The 20962-nt window shown below is 39.2% G+C and overlaps 1 long non-coding RNA gene across 2 annotated transcripts in view; it reads right to left on the bottom strand.

The window, feature by feature from the left end:
* Nucleotides 1–19049, bottom strand: part of LOC133665444 (uncharacterized) — a 93590-nt gene extending 74541 nt beyond the window's left edge. For both annotated transcript variants that reach the window (XR_009828746.1, XR_009828745.1), the window contains exons 1-2: nt 18830–19049; nt 18688–18756 (exon numbers count right to left, since the gene is read on the bottom strand). This is a non-coding gene — a long non-coding RNA (uncharacterized LOC133665444). The remainder of the gene's footprint in view (nt 1–18687; nt 18757–18829) is intronic.
* Nucleotides 19050–20962: the final 1913 nt, after the last annotated feature.

Genomic DNA, 20962 nt, shown 5'->3' with positions numbered 1-20962 from the left:
GCAAAATGAACATTGATTACTATTTTGCGTGCAATGAATGCAGTGAACTTAATTGCATTCTTAAAAGAATAAGTAGACTAATAATTCATTTTCTACCACTTTCCAATATGTTACTGCATATGTCAGCAGCTAAATTAGGAGTCTTTGTTTGTTTTCTTACTACTAAAAGACAAGTTGCAAGTATGTTCACTATTTTATTTAAGGACAAACTTGCAATAAGAAACACATGTTTAAAGGCCTACTGAAATTAAATTTTCTTATTTAAACGGGGATAGCAGATCCATTCTATGTGTCATACTTGATCATTTCGCGATATTGCCATATTTTTGCTGAAAGGATTTAGTAGAGAACATCGACGATAAAGTTCGCAACTTTTGGTCGCTGATAAAAAAAAGCCTTGCCTGTACCGGAAGTAGCATGACGTCACAGGAGGAAGGGCTCCTCACATTTCCCCATTGTTTACACCAGCAGCGAAAGCGATTCGGACCGAGAAAGCGACGTTTACCCCATTAATTTGAGCCAGGATGAAAGATTTGTGGATGAGGAACGTGAGAGTGAAGGACTAGAGTGCAGTGCAGGACATATCTTTTTTCGCTCTGACTGTAACTTAGGTACAAGGGCTCATTGGATTCCACACTTTCTCCTTTTTCTATTGTGGATCACGGATTTGTATTTTAAACCACCTCGGATACTATATCCTCTTGAAAATGAGAGTCTAGAACGCGAAATGGACATTCACAGTGACTTTTATCTCCACGACAATACATCGGCGAAGCACTTTAGCTACGGAGCTAACGTGATAGCATCGGGCTTAACTGCAGATAGAAACAAAAGAAATAAACCCCTGACTGGAAGGATAGACAGAAAATCAACAATACTATTAAACCATGGACATGTAACTACACGGTTAATGCTTTCCAGCCTGGCGAAGCTTAACAATGCTGTTGCTAACGACGCCATTGAAGCTAACTTAGCAACGGGACCTCACAGAGCTATGCTAAATACATTAGCTATCCACCTACACCAGCCATCCCTCATCTGCTCATCAACACCCGTGCTCACCTGCGTTCCAGCGATCGACGGAAGGACGAAGGACTTCACCCGATCATCCGTGCGGTCGGCGGCTAGCGTCGGCTAGCGCGTCTGCTATCCAAGTCAAAGTCCTCCTGGTTGTGTTGCTGCAGCCAGCCGCTAATACACCGATCCCACCTACAGCTTTCTTCTTTGCAGTCTTCATTGTTCATTAAACAAGTTGCAAAAGATTCACCAACACAGATGTCCAGAATACTGTGGAATTTTGCGATGAAAACAGAGCTTTTTGTATTGGATACAACGTGTCTGAATACTTCCGTTTCAACCGTTGACGTCACGCGCATACGTCATCATACATAGACGTTTTCAACCGGAAGTTTCGCTGGAAATTTAAAATTGCACTTTATAAGTTAACCCGGCCGTATTGGCATGTGTTGCAATGTTAAGATTTCATCATTGATATATAAACTATCAGACTGCGTGGTCGGTAGTAGTGGCTTTCAGTAGGCCTTTAATGTACTGTAAGATTGTTTGTTAAAATAAAGCCAATAATGCAATTTTTTGTGGTCCCCTTTATTTAGAAAGGTATCGAAAAGTACCGAAAAATATTGAAATAATATTGGTACCGGGACAACACTAAATTGTGGTTAACATTCTTTCATGTTCGTTAAAGTAATCATGAACACGACTATTTGGGTAAACCTGCAAAATCAGCAGGAGATCAAATAAGTATTTCCCCCAATATCACTCTGATATTGTGGAACATTTTATCCATCCAACTTTGAAAATGACCCAAAAAGCCGTGCTCTGGCTGAAAACTATTTGGTAGACCCTCAGTCAAAAATAAATCCCAAAAGAGGCATGAAATAATTCGGTCTGTGTTTTATTGTTAGAGGATTAGAGGGTGCTGGTCCACATTTTCCCTTTGCGTTTCTCATGCTGTGATTGTGACGTCACATAACAAGCTGAAAGACTTTACAGTGGATTGGTGGGATTTGGTGAGTTTACAAACTGCCAGACCACCAGAGATAAACAATATGTATGATAAAAGAAGCAAGACTCAGCTTAAATAGAGCAATACAGCATCCTGATATTAAGTCCGCCCCTCTGTCAATCAAAAGTACCGTATTTTCCGGACTATAGAGCGCACCGGTATACAAGCCGCGCCCACTAAATCTGTGGGGGAATAAACATGTTTCTATACATTAACCGCACCGGACTATAAGCTGCAGATATATGCAGATACAGTGGGGCAAAAAAGTATTTAGTCAGCCACCCATTGATTGTCAATGGGTGGCTGACTAAATACTTTTTTGCCCCACTGTATATAGGTTGTGAAATGAGTTATTTATACAGAAAAATTCTATAAGTGTTTTTTAACATACCTATATTTGTGATAGAGTGATTGGAGCACATACTTGTCACAAAAACATTCATGAAGTTTGGTTCTTTCAGAATTTATTATGGGTCTACTAAAAATGTGACCACATCTGCAGGGTCAAAAGTATACATACAGCAATGTTAATATTTAGTTACATGTCCCTTGACAAGTTTCACTGCAATAAGGCGCTTTTGGTAGCCATCCACAAGCTTCTGGCAAACTTCTGGTTGAGTTTTTGACCACTCCTCTTGACAAAATTGGTGCAGTTCAGCTAAATTTGTTGGTTTTCTGCAATGGACTTGCTTCTTCAGCATTGTCCACACGTTTAAGTTAGGACTTTGGGAAGGCCATTCTAAAACCTTAAAGGCCTACTGAAATGAATTTTTTTTATTTAAACGGGAATAGCAGATCCATTCTATGTGTCATACTTGATCATTTCGCGATATTGCCATATTTTTGCTGAAAGGATTTAGTAGAGAAAATCGACGATAAAGTTCGCAACTTTTGCTCGCTGATAAAAAAAAGCCTTGTCTGTACCGGAAGTAGCGTGACGTCACAGGAGCTAGTATTCCTCACAATTCCCCGTTGTTTACAATGGAGCGAGAGATTCGGAGCGACAAAGCGACGATTACCCCATTAATTTGAGCGAGGATGAAAGATTCGTAGATGAGGAACGTTACAGTGAAGGACTTGAGAGGCAGTGATGGACGTATCTTTTTCCGCTCTGACCATAACTTAGGTACAAGCTGGCTCATTGGATTCCACACCCTCTCCTTTTTCTATTGTGGATCACGGATTTGTATTTTAAACCACCTCGGATACTATATCCTCTTGAAAATGAGAGTCGAGCACGCGAAATGGACATTTAAAGTGACTTTTATCTCCACGACAATACATCGGTGACACACTTAGCTACTGAGCTAACGTGATAGCATCGTTCTCAAATGAAGATAGAAACAAAAGAAATAAACCCCTGACTGGAAGGATAGACAGAAGATCAACAATACTATTAAACCATGTACATGTAACTACACGGTTAAAAATTCTCAGCCTGGTAAGGCTTAACAATGCTGTTGCTAACGACGCTAAGGCTAATTTAGCAACTTAGCAACTGGACCTCACAGAACTATGATAAAACATTAGCGCTCCACCTACGCCAGCCAGCCCTCGTCTTCCCATCAACAGCCGTGCTCACCTGCGTTCCAGCGATCGACGGCGCGACGAAGGACTTCATCCGTGGGTTTGGCGGCAAGCATTGGCTAGGCGTAGTAAGTAGTCCTTGTTGTGTTGCTGTAAGTATTGTACTTAGCCGCTAATACACCGATCGATCCCACCTACAACATTCTTCTTTGCAGCCTCCATTGTTCATTAAACAAATTGCAAAAGATTCACCAACACAGATGTCCAGAATACTGTGGAATTTTGTAGAAGAAAACAAGAGGTTTTTGTATCGGGTCGATGGGGTCCAAGCACTTCTGTGGATTTTGTGACGTCACGCGCATAAATCATATCCAAAGGAGTTTTTCAACCGGAAGTGTGGCTGGAATTTTAAAATTGCACTTTATAAGTTAACCCGGCCATATTGGCATGTGTTGCAATGTTAAGATTTCTTCATTGATATATAAACTATCAAACTGCGTAGTCGGTAGTAGTGGCTTTCAGTAGGCCTTTAATTCTAGCCTGATTTAGCAACAAAAATTGAGCTGTTTGGCCACAATACCAAGGCAATATATTTGGAGGAGAAAAGGTGAGGCCTTTAATCCCAGGAACACAATTCCTACCGTCAAGCATGGTGGTGGTAGTATTATGCTCTGGGCCTGTTTTGCTGCCAATGGAACTGGTGCTTTACAGAGAGTAAATGGGACAATGAAAAAGGACAACCTAAAATCTTCAGCCCGGAGGTTGGGTCTTGGGCGCAGTTGGGTGTTCCAACAGGACAATGACCCCAAACACACGTCAAAAGTGGTAAAGGAATGGCTAAATCAGGCTAGAATGAAGGTTTTAGAATGGCCTTCCCAAAGTCCTGACTTAAACGTGTGGACAATGCTTAAAAAACAAGTCCATATCAGAAAACCAACACATTTAGCTGAACTGCACCAATTTTGTCAAGAGGAGTGGTCATAACTTCGACCAGAAGTTTGCCAGAAGCTCGTGGATGGCTACCAAAAGCGCCTTATTGCAGTGAAACTTGCCAAGGGACATGTAACTAAATATTAACATAGCTGTATGTATACTTTTGACCCTGCAGATTTGGTCACATTTCCAGTAGACCCATAATAAATTCATAAAAGAACCAAACTTCATGAAGGTTTTTTGTGACCAACAAGTATGTGCTCCAATCACTCTATCACAAAAAAATAAGAGTTGTAGAAATGATTGGAAACTCAAGACAGCCATGACATTATGTTCTTTACAAGTGTATGTCAACTTTTGACCACGACTGTATGTGCACATACATACACACATATACACATCTCCTGAGGGAACTCTCCTGAAGGAATCAATAAAGTACTATCTATCTATCTATCTATATACATACATATATATATTTATATATACATACATATACATGTATATACATGTATATACATGTATATACGATATTTGGATCGGATCGGCTGCCGATATTTGCCAAAAAATGCGTATCTGCAAGGCATGGGAAAATGCCGATCCAGATCCAGTTTTTAAAAAAAAAATTCCGGTCCGTGTTTTCCAACGCACCGATTTAAATAATACATTCCACTTTTCTGCTGCTCCCTAATTTCTGTTCCGCATTTTCCAGCACACCTTCAACACATCCACAGGTCTGTGTCCTAACCGTTAAGACGGCGATGTGAATTAAAAGTTACCGGCAAAAATGTCAGCTGTCTCTGTGCGATATAGAAAATGACTATATCGTGATATTCGAGTATACGTTCTCACGCAGTTGCTTTTAGCTGCTGGCATTACACGACAGACTCATCCCACTCCTTCTTCTGTCTGCTTCTCACAGACAGCAAGCGCACCTTCTTACACACGTCACATACTGTCACGACATACGTCACATACGTATACGCACTCTCCCAGCAGAGAGGTAGCAGCATGGCTAACGTTAGCTGTGATGCTAGCGTAGCCGTGTGAGCGGTAATAAGGAAGGAAGAATTAATTCCCAAGAAAAACAGCAGGGGGTCCATCGTCTGGCGGTGGTTTGGCTTCAAGTGGGAATATGTCGAACAGACAACTGTAATTTGTCAAGTGTGGGGCAAAAGCGTTGCTATAAAAAGTAGCATTACTGCTAATATGTAGCATCGTTTGAAAAGTCCCCTGCTAGAAAATGAAGTGTTTGAAACTCCGCACGTCAACATCTCCATTGTGTATTATTCAAACTCACCTAATTCAGCTGGCTAGTTGTTATCAAGAGTACTAAAACCCTTTTCAACATGAATCTGACAACTAAGTAGGCTAAATAACTTTAAACTTTAATACATGCTCGGATTCGGCCAGTATCGGTATCGGATCGGAAGTGCAAAAACAACATCGGTATCGGATCGGAAGTGCAAAAACCTGGATCGGGACATCCCTAATATACATGCATACATACATACATACACACACATACATATATACATGCATATACACATACTGTATATACATATATATATATATATACATTAGGGCTGCAACTAACGATTAATGTGATAATCGATTAATCTGTGGATTATTACTTCGATTAATCGATTAATAATCGGATAAAAGAGACAAACTACATTTCTATCCTTTCCAGTATTTTATTGAAAAAAAACCCAGCATACTGGCACCATACTTATTATGATTATTGTTTCTCAGCTGTTTGTACATGTTGCAGTTTATAAATAAAGGTTTATAAAATAAATAAAATATATATATAAAAAAAAATTGCCTCTGCGCATGCGCATAGCATAGATCCAACGAATCGCTGACTAAATTAATCGCCAACTATTTTTATAATCGATTTTAATCGATTAGTTGTTGCAGCCCTAATATACATACATACATACATATATATATACATATACATACATACATATACATACATACATATATTTATTACATTTTGAAACAGACATTTTTTGTTTGTTTTATTAATAAAAATAAAAGCATAGATTCCTTTCTTTCATAAAGACAAGAATATATGTTGTATTACCCGATTCTGATGCCTTGCATTGATTGGAATCAGACAGGATTCACAGTCGTGCTGGTAACTTACACATTTCCATATTTACATTGTGGAGGAGAAAAAAAAAGTCCTCCTTTCTGTCCAATACCACATGAAAGTGGTTGGTTTTTGGCATCTTTTTTGGCCGGTTTTCATACTCGTTTTTATATACTTTACAAGAAATACATTGACGGCAAACTCCGCAGCTTGCCAGCTTGTGTGCACAGGCTTTTGACGGCAGGTACGCCGCGAGAGTCTGTTGAAATAAAAATGGTTTCTCGCCTTCCTGCCGGTCGCTTTTTTCTTAATAATGAGCTCGCGGCAGCCAGCGGCATCTCACAAGATCCTCCATGCCGTGAATATTTAACAAGTGACGAAAGTGAGGTCAGAGTGAAGATTGATGATCGCTAATTTTTAGGTCTATTTTTTTTTAATGCCTGGCTGCCGATCGACTGATGACCGGTAGATTGCCATCGACCTAATGCAGAGGTGTCCAAAGTGCGGCCCGGGGGCCATTTGCGGCCCGCAGCTAATCGTTTACCGGCCCCCCACACATTCTGCAAAAATTGAAAAGTTTATAGTATTACAAAAATTTAAAAAAAACATTTCAAAAAAGTGGAATGAGGTGACATCTAACGAGAAAAAGTTGCAATGTTGACACAAAGCTGCCATGCAGGCTGTTTTTTTTTCTTTTGTCTTTGTTTATTTTAATTTTTTTTGCCATTGCTCAAAAAAAAAAAGACAAAAAATCTCTGTTACAATGAATTATTACTTAAAAAATTTCACTTTAAAATGTTTTATGTGGAAAAAATATTGCATATATTGTGTGGTTGCCATAAAAAAGCATCAACGTTTTATTTGACAAAAGAGCATAATACAAACAAAATAATATTTCAAACGTAAAATCGACAGATATATCTGAAGCTGATCTCGTAATTTAAGTGTTAAAAGTAAAAAAAACCTAATAAAAATGTATCGATTTATGAGTGGGGGACCTTTTGGATCCATAATATATTTAGTAGGATTTTATTTAACATTTCACTGTGATTACTCAAAAATATTAAAGAATTAAATTCAATGCTGTCCTGCATTATTGATCTTTTAGGGCTCTAATTACTAAATACTGCATATTTCAGTTTTACTATAAAAAACAAAGTTGTCTTTGACAGAAAAGGCATAAAACCTTTTTTTTTTTTTTTTTTTTACTTTATATCAACCTGAAGTTGATATAGAGATTTACTGTAAGCGTTAAATAAAAAATAATAATAATTTGAATTATTTTTTACATTTTAATGACTGAGACCCTTTATGGTCCCCGGGAGCCCTAAAGGTTAAAAAAAAAAATCCATATATGGCCCCCGCATGCTTAAATTTTTCCATGTGCGGCCCTCAGTGGAAAAAGTTTGGACACCCCTGACCTAATGGGAACCCCTGGCTTAATTGTTTCCAAACGGTGTCTATAACAGGGCAGTAAAACAGCTAATCATACAAAACAGATGTCATCATGGACTCGCTAGCTGCGGAAGCCTGCTCTCCAATCAGCTAAACAGACTCAATAACTCCATGGTGACATTTTTGGTGAATTTACTGAGGAATTTATTAAACTGAAACATTCCAAAACAAATGCAATTGTAAGCTAATAACACTGAAATAGACACTATTAGCTAATGCTAACGACGCTCGCTTGATTACATTACGATGGCATGTACGAATATGCATGACAACACTCCTACAGACATCACACATGGGACGGTTTAAGTAAGAATTGTTTTAGTTATATTGTAAAACTTACAAATGTCGCTTGAAGTGATGAATGAAGAATAATTTTGAGTAAAAACGCAATGGACGGCTGAAGACGGAACGGCACTTCTACTTGAAGTTGAAGGCTCTAAACAGAAGGACACTGCAGCACCTGCAGAGAGTGAAGTCATCCAAAAGATGGCGCCATAACACACCTTTTCAGTATCTTTGCTTGTTTATTTTTATTTTTTTTTAACTATTTGCGTTATGGCCGTCAGTGAAGAAAAAACAAATTAGCCGCGGGGTTCAAAAAAGTAGCGGCTTTTAGTCTGGAAATGACAGTCATCCAAGGTAGCGCACAGGAACTCAATCTACAAAAACCAAAACCAGTGAAGTTGGTACGTTGTGTAAATGGTAAATAAAAACAGAATACAATAATTTGCAAATCCTTTTCAACTTATATTTAATTGAATAAACTGCAAAGACAAGATACTTAACGTTCGAACTGGAAAACTTTGTTATTTCTGGCAAATATGAGCTCATTTGGAATTTGATGCCGGCAACATGTTTCAAAAAAGCTGGCACAAGGGGCAAAAAAGACTGAGAAAGTTGAGGGATGCTCATCAAACACTTATTCGGAAAATCCACAGCTGAACAGGCTAATTGGTAACAGGAGGACACCATGATTGGGTATAAAAGCAGCTTCTATGTAAGGCTCAGTCATTCACAAACAAGGATGGGGCGAGGGTCACCACTTTGTGAACAAATGCGAGAACAAATTGTCCAACAGTTCAAGAACAACATTTCTCAACCAGCTATTGCAAGGAATTTAGGGATTTCCCCATCTACGGTCCATAATATCATCGAAAGGTTCAGAGAATCTGAAGAAATCACTGCACGTGAACGTAATAAACATTGAATGCCTGTGACCTTCGATCCCTCAGGCGGTACTGCACCAAAAAACAACATCAGTGTGTAAAGGACATCACCACATGGGCTCAGGAACACTTCAGAAAACCACTATCAGTAACTACAGTTCATCGCTATATATATCTACTTGGGGCGGTATAGCTCGGTCGGTAGAGTGGCCGTGCCAGCAACTTGAGGGTTCCAGGTTCGATCCGCGCTTCCGCCATCCTAGTCACTGCCGTTGTGTCCTTGGGCAAGACACTTTAAATAAGTAAATTAGATATTGGGTTTCACTATGTAAAAGCGCTTTGAGTCACTAGAGAAAAAGCGCTATATAAATATAATTCACTTCACTATAACTGTAAGTGCAAGTTAAAACTACTATACAAAGCGAAAGCCATTTATCAACAACACCCAGAAACGTCGCCGGCTTCGCTGGGCCTGAGCTCATATAAGATGGACTGATACAAAGTGTAAAAGTGTTCTGTGGACTGACGAGTCCACATTTCAAATTGTTTTTGGAAACTGTGGACGTCGTGTCCTTCGGACCAAAGAGGAAAAGAACCGTCCGGATTGTTATAGGCGCAAAGTGTAAAAGCCAGCATGTGTGATGGTATGGGGGTGTATTAGTGCCCAAGACATGGGTAACTTACACATCTGTGAAGGCACCATTAATGCTGAAAGGTACATACAGGTTTTGGAGCAACATATGTTGCCATCCAAGCAACGTTATCATGGACGCCCCTGCTTATTTCAGCAAGACAATGCCAAGCCACGTGTTACAACAGCGTGGCTTCATAGTAAAAGAGTGCGGGTACTAGACTGGCCTGCTGGAAGTCCAGACCTGTCTCCCATTGAAAAAGTGTGGCGCATTATGAAGCCTAAAATACCACAACGGAGACCCCCGGACTGTTGAACAACTTAAGCTGTACATCAAGCAAGAATGGGAAAGAATTCCACCTGAAAAGCTTCAAAAATTGGTTTCCTCAGTTCCCAAACGTTTATTGAGTGTTGTTAAAGGCCTACTGAAAGCCACTACTACCGACCACGCAGTCTGATAGTTTATATATCAATGATGAAATCTTAACATTGCAACACATGCCAATACGGCCGGGTTAACTTATAAAGTGACATTTTAAAATTCCCGGGAAATATCCGGCTGAAACATCGCGGTATGATGACGTATGCGCGTGACGAAGTCCGAGTAACGGAAGTTATGGTACCCCGTAGAATCCTATACAAAAAGCTCTGTTTTCATTTCATAATTCCACAGTATTCTGGACATCTTTTGCAATTTTTTTAATGAACAATGAAGGCTGCAAAGAAGACAGTTGTAGGTGGGATCAGTGTATTAGCAGCGGACTACAGCAACACAACCAGGAGGACTTTGTTGGAGCGCTAGCCGCGCTAGCCGCCGACTTCACCTTGACTGCCTACGTCTCCGGGCCGCCAAACGCATCGGGTGAAGTCCTTCGTCCTTCTGCCGATCGCTGGAACGCAGGTGAGCACGGGTGTTGATGAGCAAATGAGGGCTGGCTGGCGTAGGTGGAGAGCTAATGTTTTTAGCATAGCTCTGTGCAATCCGGTTGCTAAGTTAGCTTCAATGGCGTCGTTAGCACAGCATTGTTAACCTTCGCCAGCCTGGAAAGCATTAACCGTGTATTTACATGTCCACGGTTTAATAGTATTGTTGATTTTCTATCTATACTTCCAGTCAGGGGTTTATTTCTTTTGTTTCTATATGCAGTTAAAGCAAGATGCTATCACGTTAGCTCGTAGCTAAAGCATTTCGCCGATGTAAAAGGCACTGAATGTCCATTTCGCGTTCTCGTCTCTCATTTTCAAGAGGATATAGTATCCGAGGTGGTTTAAAATACAAATCTGTGATCTACAATAGAAAAAGGAGAGTGTGGAATCCAATGAGCCAGCTTGTACCTAAGTTACGGTCAGAGCGAAAAAAGATAAGTCCATCACTGCCTCTCAAGTCATTCACTGTAACGTTCCTCATCTACGAATCTTTCATCCTCGCTCAAATTAATGGGGTAATCGTCACTTTCTCGGTCCGAATCTCTCTCGCTCCATTGTAAACAACGGGGAATTGTGAGGAATACTAGCTCCTGTGACGTCACGCTACTTCCGGTACAGGCAAGGCTTTTTTTTATCAGCGAGCAAAAGTTGCAAACTTTATCGTCGATTTTCTCTACTAAATCCTTTCAGCAAAAATATGGCAATATCGCGAAATGATCAAGTATGACACATAGAATGGATCTGCTTTTCCCGTTTAAATAAAAAAAAATCATTTCAGTCGGCCTTTAAAAGGAAAGGCCATGTAACACAGTGGTGAACATGCCCATGTGACAACTTTTTTGCAATGTTTTACTGCCATTGAATTCTAAGTTAATGATTATTTGCAAAAAAACACAAGTTTCTCAGTTGGAACATTAAATATCTTGTCTTTGCAGTCTATTCAATTGAATATAAGTTGAAAAAGGATTTGCAAATCATTGTATTCGGTTATTTACCATTTACACAACGTGCCAACGTCACTGCTTTTGGGTTTTGCATGTGTGTGCATTCAAGGTTTGACACAGATGGGCAAGTCAAGATGTTGCTGAGGAGATACAAAGTATGGGGAGACTGTCGGCGGTTTGATGGATAGAGCGCTAACGTGTGTCGATCTGGAAGAAATGGACGTCTGTTAGCCGTTTCATCTGACTGCGGCGCATCTTCGTGAAGGAGAGAAGGACGCAAAGAAGGAGGAGGAGTAAGGAGGCTGTCAAACAACAGTGACAAAGCACAGAGGTGATCCTAAGTGCATTCATTCATCACATATACTGACGATTAATCAATGGCTTTGACTGAACTACATGGGAACTAAACGCTGATGTAATGAGAAAAGGAAAACTTCATTGGGGTGAGCAGTACACAAAAAGTCTATTAGCGTCAATTCCCTGTGATGACATCAGCAGGAACTAATCACAGATGCTTCCATTGCTGCCTCTCAGCAAACACTTTAATTTGTACCGTCCGAGGTTTTCTGCCACATCTCTGACGTCTTTGATGAATGCAAAGGTCACTTTTAGAGTCCCATCTCTGCATATAATGGAGACATTTGTGAAGGGAGCATCGCTTCTAAAGCGCAACCGACATGTGAGCTCTTGAAAGGCGACATTTTTCACTCCCGCTCTACGTTAGCAATGCTATATTTTTCCCTGCTTTTTTTGCATTTCTCGATTTTTTTTCTACCTCCTTCTAATAAACATGTCTCTTTGCTTCTATCGGAAAGTCACACTCAAATACACCATATTGCCAAAAGTATTTGGCCACCTGCCTTGACTCACATATGAACTTGAAGTGCCATCCCAGTCCTAACCCATAGGGTTCAATATGATGTCGGTCCACCTTTTGCAGCTATTACAGCTTCAACTCTTCTGGGAAGGCTGTCCACAAGGTTGCGGAGTGTGTTTATAGGAATTTAATCATTCTTCCAAAAGCGCATTGGTGAGGTCACACACTGATGTTGGTCAAAAAGGCCTGGCTCTCAGTCTCCGTTCTAATTCATCCCAAAGGTGTTCTATCGGGTTCAGGTCAGGACTCTGTGCAGGCCAGTCAAGTTCATCCACACCAGACTCTGTCATCCATGTCTTTATGGACCTTGCTTTGTGCACGGGTGCACAGTCATGTTGGAAGAGGAAGGGGCCCGCTCCAAACTGTTCCCACAAGGTTGGGAGCATGGAATTGTCCAAAATGTTTTGGTATCCTGGAGCATTCAAAGTTCCTTTCACTGGAACTAAGGGGCCAAGCCCAACTCCTGAAAAACAACCACACACCATAATTTGTCCTCCACCAAATTTCACACTCGGCACAATGAAGTCCGAAATGTAGCGTTCTCCTGGCAACTTCCAAACCCAGACTGGTCCATCAGATTGCCAACGCTGCATCCAACGCTTTGCATTGGACTTAGTGATGTATGGCTTAGATGCAGCTGCTCGGCCATGGAAACCCATTCCATGAAGCCCTCTGTGTACTGTACGTGGGCTAATTGGAAGGTCACATGAAGTTTGGAGCTCTGTAGCAACTGACTGTGCAGAAAGTCTTTGCACTATGCGCTTCAGCATCAGCTGACCCCTCTCTGTCAGTTTACGCGGCCTACCACTTGGTGGCTGAGTTGCTGTTGTTCCCAAACGCTTCCATTTTCTCATAATAAAGCCGACAGTTGACTTTGGAATATTTAGGAGCGAGGAAATTTCATGACTGGATTTGTTGCACAGGTGGCATCCTATGACAGTTCCACGCTGGAAATCACTGAGAGCGGCCCATTCTTTCACAAATGTTTGTAGAAACAGTCTCCATGCCTGAGTGCTTAAATTTTATACACCTGTGGCCGGGCGGAAACAAAGTCCCAAATCCTCATGTGGGATTATGACAGCGCGACAGCGGCGGCCCGTGCGTTTCCCACCGAGGCCTTCAGTGATGTCAGACTTCAATGATTACCTCTCAAAATACCATCATTGATGTCACCACATGACCATTGCTGGAGAAATACTATACAGAAACACATTTACGCACTACTTTGTATTGAAACACCTCAACAGTGTACAAAACTGGATATTTTCTAGTGCATTTAAAAATCAATTAAAACGCATAAGCAATTAAAACATATCTCATGTGGTACTAGGGTTGTATGGTGTGCCGGTATTAGTATAGTACCGCAATACTAATGAATCATTTTTGGTACTATACCGCCTCTGAAAAGTAACGGTCCGCCACCCCCTAAACATGCTTCACTACACACCGTAGCTCACCGGCGTCAAAATGTAAACAAACGCCATTGGTGGATCTACACCTAACATCCACTGTAACGATACCAAGTACAGGAGCGTATCTTGTTGATTCTACTATGATAAACATCAATATTTTGGGGCATTTTTAAAATGTATATTATGTTTATAAACTCAATAAATACGTCCCTGGACACATGAGGACTTTGAATATGACCAATGTCTGATCCGGTAACTACTTGGTATCGGATTGATACCTAAATTTGTGGTATCATCCAAAACGAATGTAAAGTATCAAACAACAGAAGAATAAGTGATTATTACATTTGAACAGAAGTGTAGATTGAACATGTTGAAACAGAAAATAAGCAGATATTAACAGTAAATGAACAAGTAGATTCATTATACATTTTCTACCACTTGTCCTTTATAATGTTGACAAAATAATAGAATGATAAATGACACAATATGTTACTGCATATGTCAGCAGACTAAATTAGGAGCCTTGTTTGCTTCCTTACTAATAAAAGACAAGTTGTCTTGTATGTTTACTATTTTATTTAAAGACAAACTTGCAATAAGAAACATATGTTTAATGTACCCTAAGATTTTTTGTTAAAATAAAGTCAATAATGCCATTTTTTGTGGTCCCCTTTATTTAGAAAAGTACCGAAATTATTTTGGTACTGGTTCCAAAATATTGGTATCGGGACAACACTATGTGGTACTGTCAAAATTAAGATTGCAAAAAACATATCAAAAGTGAAAAATATAATATTTGAATCCACAATTAATAGGACCTATTCGACGCCGTATAAGCCAGTGGTACTCCTCGTCGTTGGCTTATTCGAGTGGAAATGGCGAGCATTTCCCCATTTCATCGACAGAACAGCTAGCTTTCGGTGTTGGCCGACATGGTCTCACAAGATGTAGTTTCTCTTTAAATATCCTTCTTGAAAAAGGCCTTGCAAATATATATCAACGTTTTGTTCTCCTTCTCTGCTATCCCGCTGTCTGTCTACGCCGCAACACTTCCCGCTAAATTGAAGCTTGTGAATGGATACTCACTTTGGGACGACAAATGAGTATCTTTTGGACAAGTTCGCCCTTCTGTTTAGAGCACGGGTGTCAAACTCTGGCCCACGGGCCAAATTTGGCCCAACAGCGATACAGTTTACACTGAGGGTAGCCGAATAAAAAACTTTAACACTGTTAGAAATATACGCCACACTGTGAATCCACACCAAACCAGAACCCTTTGCAGCACTAACTCTTCCGGGACGCTACAAGGTGTGTGTGTGTGGGGGGAGGTTTGGTGGTAGCGGGGGTGTATTTTGTAGCGTCCCGGAAGAGTTAGCGCTGCAAATGATTCTGGGTATTTGTTCTGTTGTGTTTATGTCGTGTTACGGTGTGGATGTTCTCCCGAAATGTGTTTGTCATTCTTGTTTGGTGTGGATTCACAGTGTGGCGCATATTTCTAACAGTGTTTAAGTTTTTTATACTGGCACCCTCAGTGTAACCTGTATCGCTGTTGATGAAGTATGCGTTTGCATTCGCTCGTGTGTGCGTACAGAAGTCGCACATATCTTGTGACTGGGTCTGAACAATGTTAGAATGGATGAAAAGCGGACGTGATGGTAGCTCGTTCAACCTTGGCCCGCGGCTTTGTTCAGTTTTAAATTTTGGCCCACTCTGTATTTGAGTTTGACACCCCTGTTTTAGAGCTTTCAACCGGAAGTAGAAGTGCCGTTCCGTCTTCTAGCCGTCCATAGCGTTTTCACTCAAAATTACTCCTCATTCATCACTTCCAGCAACGTTTGTAAGTTTTACAATATAACTAAAACAATTCTTACTTAAACCGTCCCATGTGTGATGTCTGTAGGAGTGTTTTCATGCATATTTGTACATGCCACCGTAATGTAATCAAGCAACCATCGTTAGCATTAGCTAATAGTGTCTGTTTCAGTGTTATTACCTTACAATGGCATTTGTTTTGTAATGTTTCAGTTCAATAAATTCCTCAGTAAATTCACCAAAAATGTCACCGTGGAGTTATTGAGTTTGTTTCCCGATGAGTATCCACTCACAGAACACGTAAATGTCACGTTTAACGTAAGGACATCTAGAAGGCCTTACTGACAACAATTTGTGATCTGATTGGCTATCGCAACTGTCTATCAACTGTATGTCCCCGTTTGCTTACAGTGCACGGACGCCTGCATTGTTGATTCTGAAGGCCCCTGGCAGATTTCGTACTGCATGGCCACATAAGCTAGCTGAATTCTGATTGGATACAAACTAAAACTAAAAACAACAGCACTGGAACGAGCAAATATGACATGTAGAGAATATGAATACTTTTAGATATTTAGGGAAAGTAAATTAAAACATTTTTTTAACTTTAACTAGATGAGGCAATTCATGAAGGAATTGCGTGTGAATGCTCCAATGCTGAAGTTGAACTGAAACCCTGGAATTTATTTTAGAATTGTTGAAATAGAGAACAGTGGAAAAAGTTTGGGAACCCCAAATATAGAAGACCTATTATTACTACACCATAAAAAAAACCTATTGCAGTATGCATTTTCTTGCATCTAGAACATTCCAGCGCACCTTCAGCGCAGTAAAAAAAAAAAAAAGGTTCCATTGTAGATGCACAGCAGGACTGCTACTACAATTCCCATAAAAAGTGGTACAGAATAATCCGCAGCATGTTTCAAAACATAGCAAAAGGTAGGAGCATGACAACATCACTGTGCAGTAAATGAGTGTCTCCATGGCAAAAACCTCATTTCAAAAAAAGGTCTGCACCAGATATCAATAAATAGATCACATGCAATAAGCCTAACAATACACTAAATTTTATAGTTTGGCACGCGGTATTTGGATCTTAGTAGATCAAGCCTTAAGTGTAAATGTTAAATGTGCAGAGTTAACCATTTTTATTCATGCTAAACTGAGCTAACGTGACCTATTCTTGGGGGACGGTGGTTCAAACTGCAAGGTTTTTGTGCAACATTAGAGGTGCATATAAAATGTCAGTCAAATTCAGAACTAAATATATAAATATTTCAGTATTGGTCACTTGCTATTCAAAGTGGCAGAAAATGAAGAAATTATTCATTACAGTCATAGCTGTCTGCGATGTGAGTGGGCCATAAAATAAGATTTTTCCGGTTCCGATTCCACTTTTGATCCCGCCTAATGATTCGGTTCCTTAACGGTTCTCTTATCGATTCTTATTTGGGGAAAAAGAAAGAAAAAAAGGGGTGAATTAGAATCAATTTTGTTTAGTTTAGAGCAGGGTTGTCAAACTAATTTTAGATCGGGGCCACATGGAGAAAAATCTACTCCCAAGTGGTCCGGACTGGTAAAATCACGGCACGATAACTTAAAAATAAAGACAACTTTGGATTGTTTTCTTTGTTTAAAAATAGAACAAGCACATTCTGATAATGTACAAATCATAATGTTGTTTTTTGTTTTTTTACACTTACATGTTGCGGTTAATAGTAGTCCATCTGTATTTGTCGTTATTTATACTTTCTGAATAAATGAAGTGATAATGTTCATCAGTCAACTCATTGGTGTTCATTTTCAATCTATCAAAATAAAAAACAATTATCAAAATCATATAACAGAATGTTATTTATGTAGTTTGATCATTTTCCTCGACTGGTGCACTAACATGTGGTTTATTTTAATTTTTTACGTATGTAGCATAATTAAAAAGATACAAAGAATTGCTATTGCGACATCTAGTGGACACATTTAGAACAGCAGTTTCTTTCATTCAAAAATTTCGGCTAATTTTTATACTTAGCAAACTCATCCCGCGGGCCGGATAAAACCTATTCGCGGGCCTAATGCGGCCCTCGGGCCTTATGTTGTATCGGAAATTATTGGTATCGGGTTTTTTTTAATTATCGGTATCATTTTTATTTATTTTTTAATTAAATCAACATAAAAAAACACAAGATACACTTACAATTAGTGCACCAACCCAAAAAACCTCCCTCTCCCATTTACACTCATTCACACAAAAGGGTTGTTTCTTTCTGTTATTAATATTCTGGTTCCTACATTATATATCAATATATATCAATACAGTCTGCAAGGGATACAGTCCGTAAGCACACATGATTGTGGTCCACTAATAGCACTAACCTTTAACAGTTAATTTTACTCATTTTCATTAATTACTAGTTTCTATGTAACTGTTTTTATATTGTTTTACTTTCTTTTTTATTCAAGAAAATGTTTTTAATGTATTCATCTTATTTTATTTTATTAATTTTTTTTTAAAAAAAGACCTTATCTTTACCATACCTGGTTGTCCAAATTAGGCATAATAATGTGTTAATTTCACGACTGTATATATCGGTATCGGCTGATATCGGTATTGGTAATTAAGAGTTGGACAATATCGGAATATCGGATATGGGCAAACAAGCCATTATCGGACATCCCTAATAAATAGATTATACATTTAAGTACAGTTAAGTACTGTTTTCCCTTTAACATCACAAATTAGTTTCACATTTGAAGTTAATTGCTGACATGAATGGACTTTTACACCATATTATATTTGTATGAGTTTCACCTGTGTAATATCATGACTTGGGAGAAACATGCAACTTTTCTCTGAGGACAATTGAACACTCACTTACCGAAAATGCCAACTTCGTCGCTGCTCGGTGACCTTCGTCTAGCGGCAGAATCTCTCTCGTCATGTTTATCTAAATGAAAAGGAATTAATTCAATTTTAACAAACAATAGCGCTGACATGATAGGAGTCCTGTTAGTTAGCACCTGTTGTATTCTGATGACGTTGCTAGCGTTACTTCTGCTGGGGTGAGACCGGAGCGGTTCAAAAAAGTGACTTTCATTTATAATAATTGAATGGTGTGTGTTCAAATAACCCTCCTCAGCCTTATAATTGTTACAAGTAGCGCTGTTGCCATCTTTTCTTGGGAAATGTAGTCACTTCTAGGAGGGGGTTTGTTCCGCCCGGGCTCTGCCATTTTGAGATATGACGTCACGACGCAACGTCATCACCACCCGGAAGTGTGGATAAGAGAATCGTCTGGATAAAATCGGCAACGCGCGGCTCTTTAGCGCCACCCTAGTGGCTTATTTCAAAAATGTATGAAAATGGAAAAAGATGGTGGAAAAATATATATTTTTTGTTATATGGTTACTGTAGAACAGGGGTGTCCAAACTTTTTCCACTGAGGGCCGCACACTGAAAAATCAAAGCAAGCGGGGGCCATTTTGATATTTTTTTAAATTTTAAAAACCAATACAATATGTATAAAAAATATACATTCAGGCCTCCACTCAGGCTTGATCCCAGGGACCCCAAAGGGTTTTGATCCAAAAAATATTTAAAATGTGTCATTATTCAGTATTATTATCTCTAGAACAACATTAGGTCTATCTGTCAATATAACGTTTTTAAAGATTTAAGTCGTATGCTCTTTTTGTCAAAGAAAACCCTGTTTTTTTTATGGAAAAAAAACACAAAATATGCAATATTTTCACCCAATAAAATTTTTAAGAGGAATATTTCAGATTATATAATAATTGGAGCCTTTAAAAGGTCAATAACACCATTGATTTTAATTCATTATTACTTTTTGAGCAATGACACTTAAAAACAAATCACACAAAAAATACTGGGGAACCAAAAGGGTCCTACTCATTAAAGTGTTAAAAAATAAATTATATATTTTTTTTACTGTTTACTTTTAACACAATAATCTCGAGATCAGCTTCAGATCCATCCGTCAATTATACGTTGTATTGTTGTTTATGTTTTTTGTTTGTTTTAGGCCCTTCTTTTTTTATATGGCAAACACAAAATATGCAACATTTTCCCCCCAAAATATCTCAAAGTGCAATATTTAATGTGACGTAATTGGAGCCTTGGATAGGTCAATAATTCATAATAACATTGATTTTGATTCATTATTATTTTTTAAAGAAAGAAACAGCCTGCATGGCAGCTTTGTGTTATTAGAGTAAACATTGCAACATTTTCTTGTTACATCTCACCTGTTTGGTCTTTCATACCACTTTTTATGTTTTTAATTTTTTTAATCGTATTTTAAAATGGGCCGTGGGGCCATTAAAAAATGACCTGCGGGCCGCAAATGGCCCCCGGGCCGCACTTTGGACATCCCTGCTGTAGAAGGATTGCCATCTTTCTTCAGAGCAACTTTATGGATTATTATACTACTGTAAATTCCAGACTATAAGCCGCTACTTTTTTCCTACCCTTCAAACCCTGCGTCTTATAAAACGGTGCGGCTAATTTTTGGATTTTTCTTATTGTTTTGTGGTCCATAGTTTTCATTAAACCCGAGCAGAGACGGTGAAATTTTGTGTTATTGTTTGTGGACGAGTTTGCTCACTGCAGGTGTTGGGGGTTCGAAAATGTACTTCCTGTTCGAATTCCTTGAGCCGGAAGTAAAACCGTCCATAACATTTGTAAGTTTTACAAACTAACTAAAACAATTCATACTTACTAAACCGTCCCATGTGTGATGCCCGGAGGAATGTTTTCACGCATATTTGCACGTGATAGCGTCGTTAGCATTAGCTAATGCGCTAACACGTTTACAACTGTCTGTACATACATACAACGGCATTCTTTTTGTACTGTTTCAGTTGCACAAATTCCTCAGTAAACGTCACCGTGGACTTATTGAGACTGTTTAGGTCAGAGGTGTCCAAAGTGCGGCCCGGGGGCCATTTGCGGCCCGCAGCTAATCGTTTACCGGCCCCCCACACATTCTGCAGAAAATTGCAAAATTTATAGTATTGCAAAAATTTAAAAAAACATTTCAAAAAAGTGGAATGAGGTGAAATCTAACGAGAAAAAGTTGCAATGTTGACACAAAGCTGCCAAGCAGGCTGTTTTTTTTTCTTTTGTCTTTGTTT

The sequence above is a fragment of the Entelurus aequoreus genome, linkage group LG14 (genome assembly GCF_033978785.1).
Source record: "Entelurus aequoreus isolate RoL-2023_Sb linkage group LG14, RoL_Eaeq_v1.1, whole genome shotgun sequence".
NCBI classification, from domain to species: domain Eukaryota; kingdom Metazoa; phylum Chordata; class Actinopteri; order Syngnathiformes; family Syngnathidae; genus Entelurus; species Entelurus aequoreus.
This window is presented reverse-complemented; position numbering and strand designations above follow the sequence as displayed.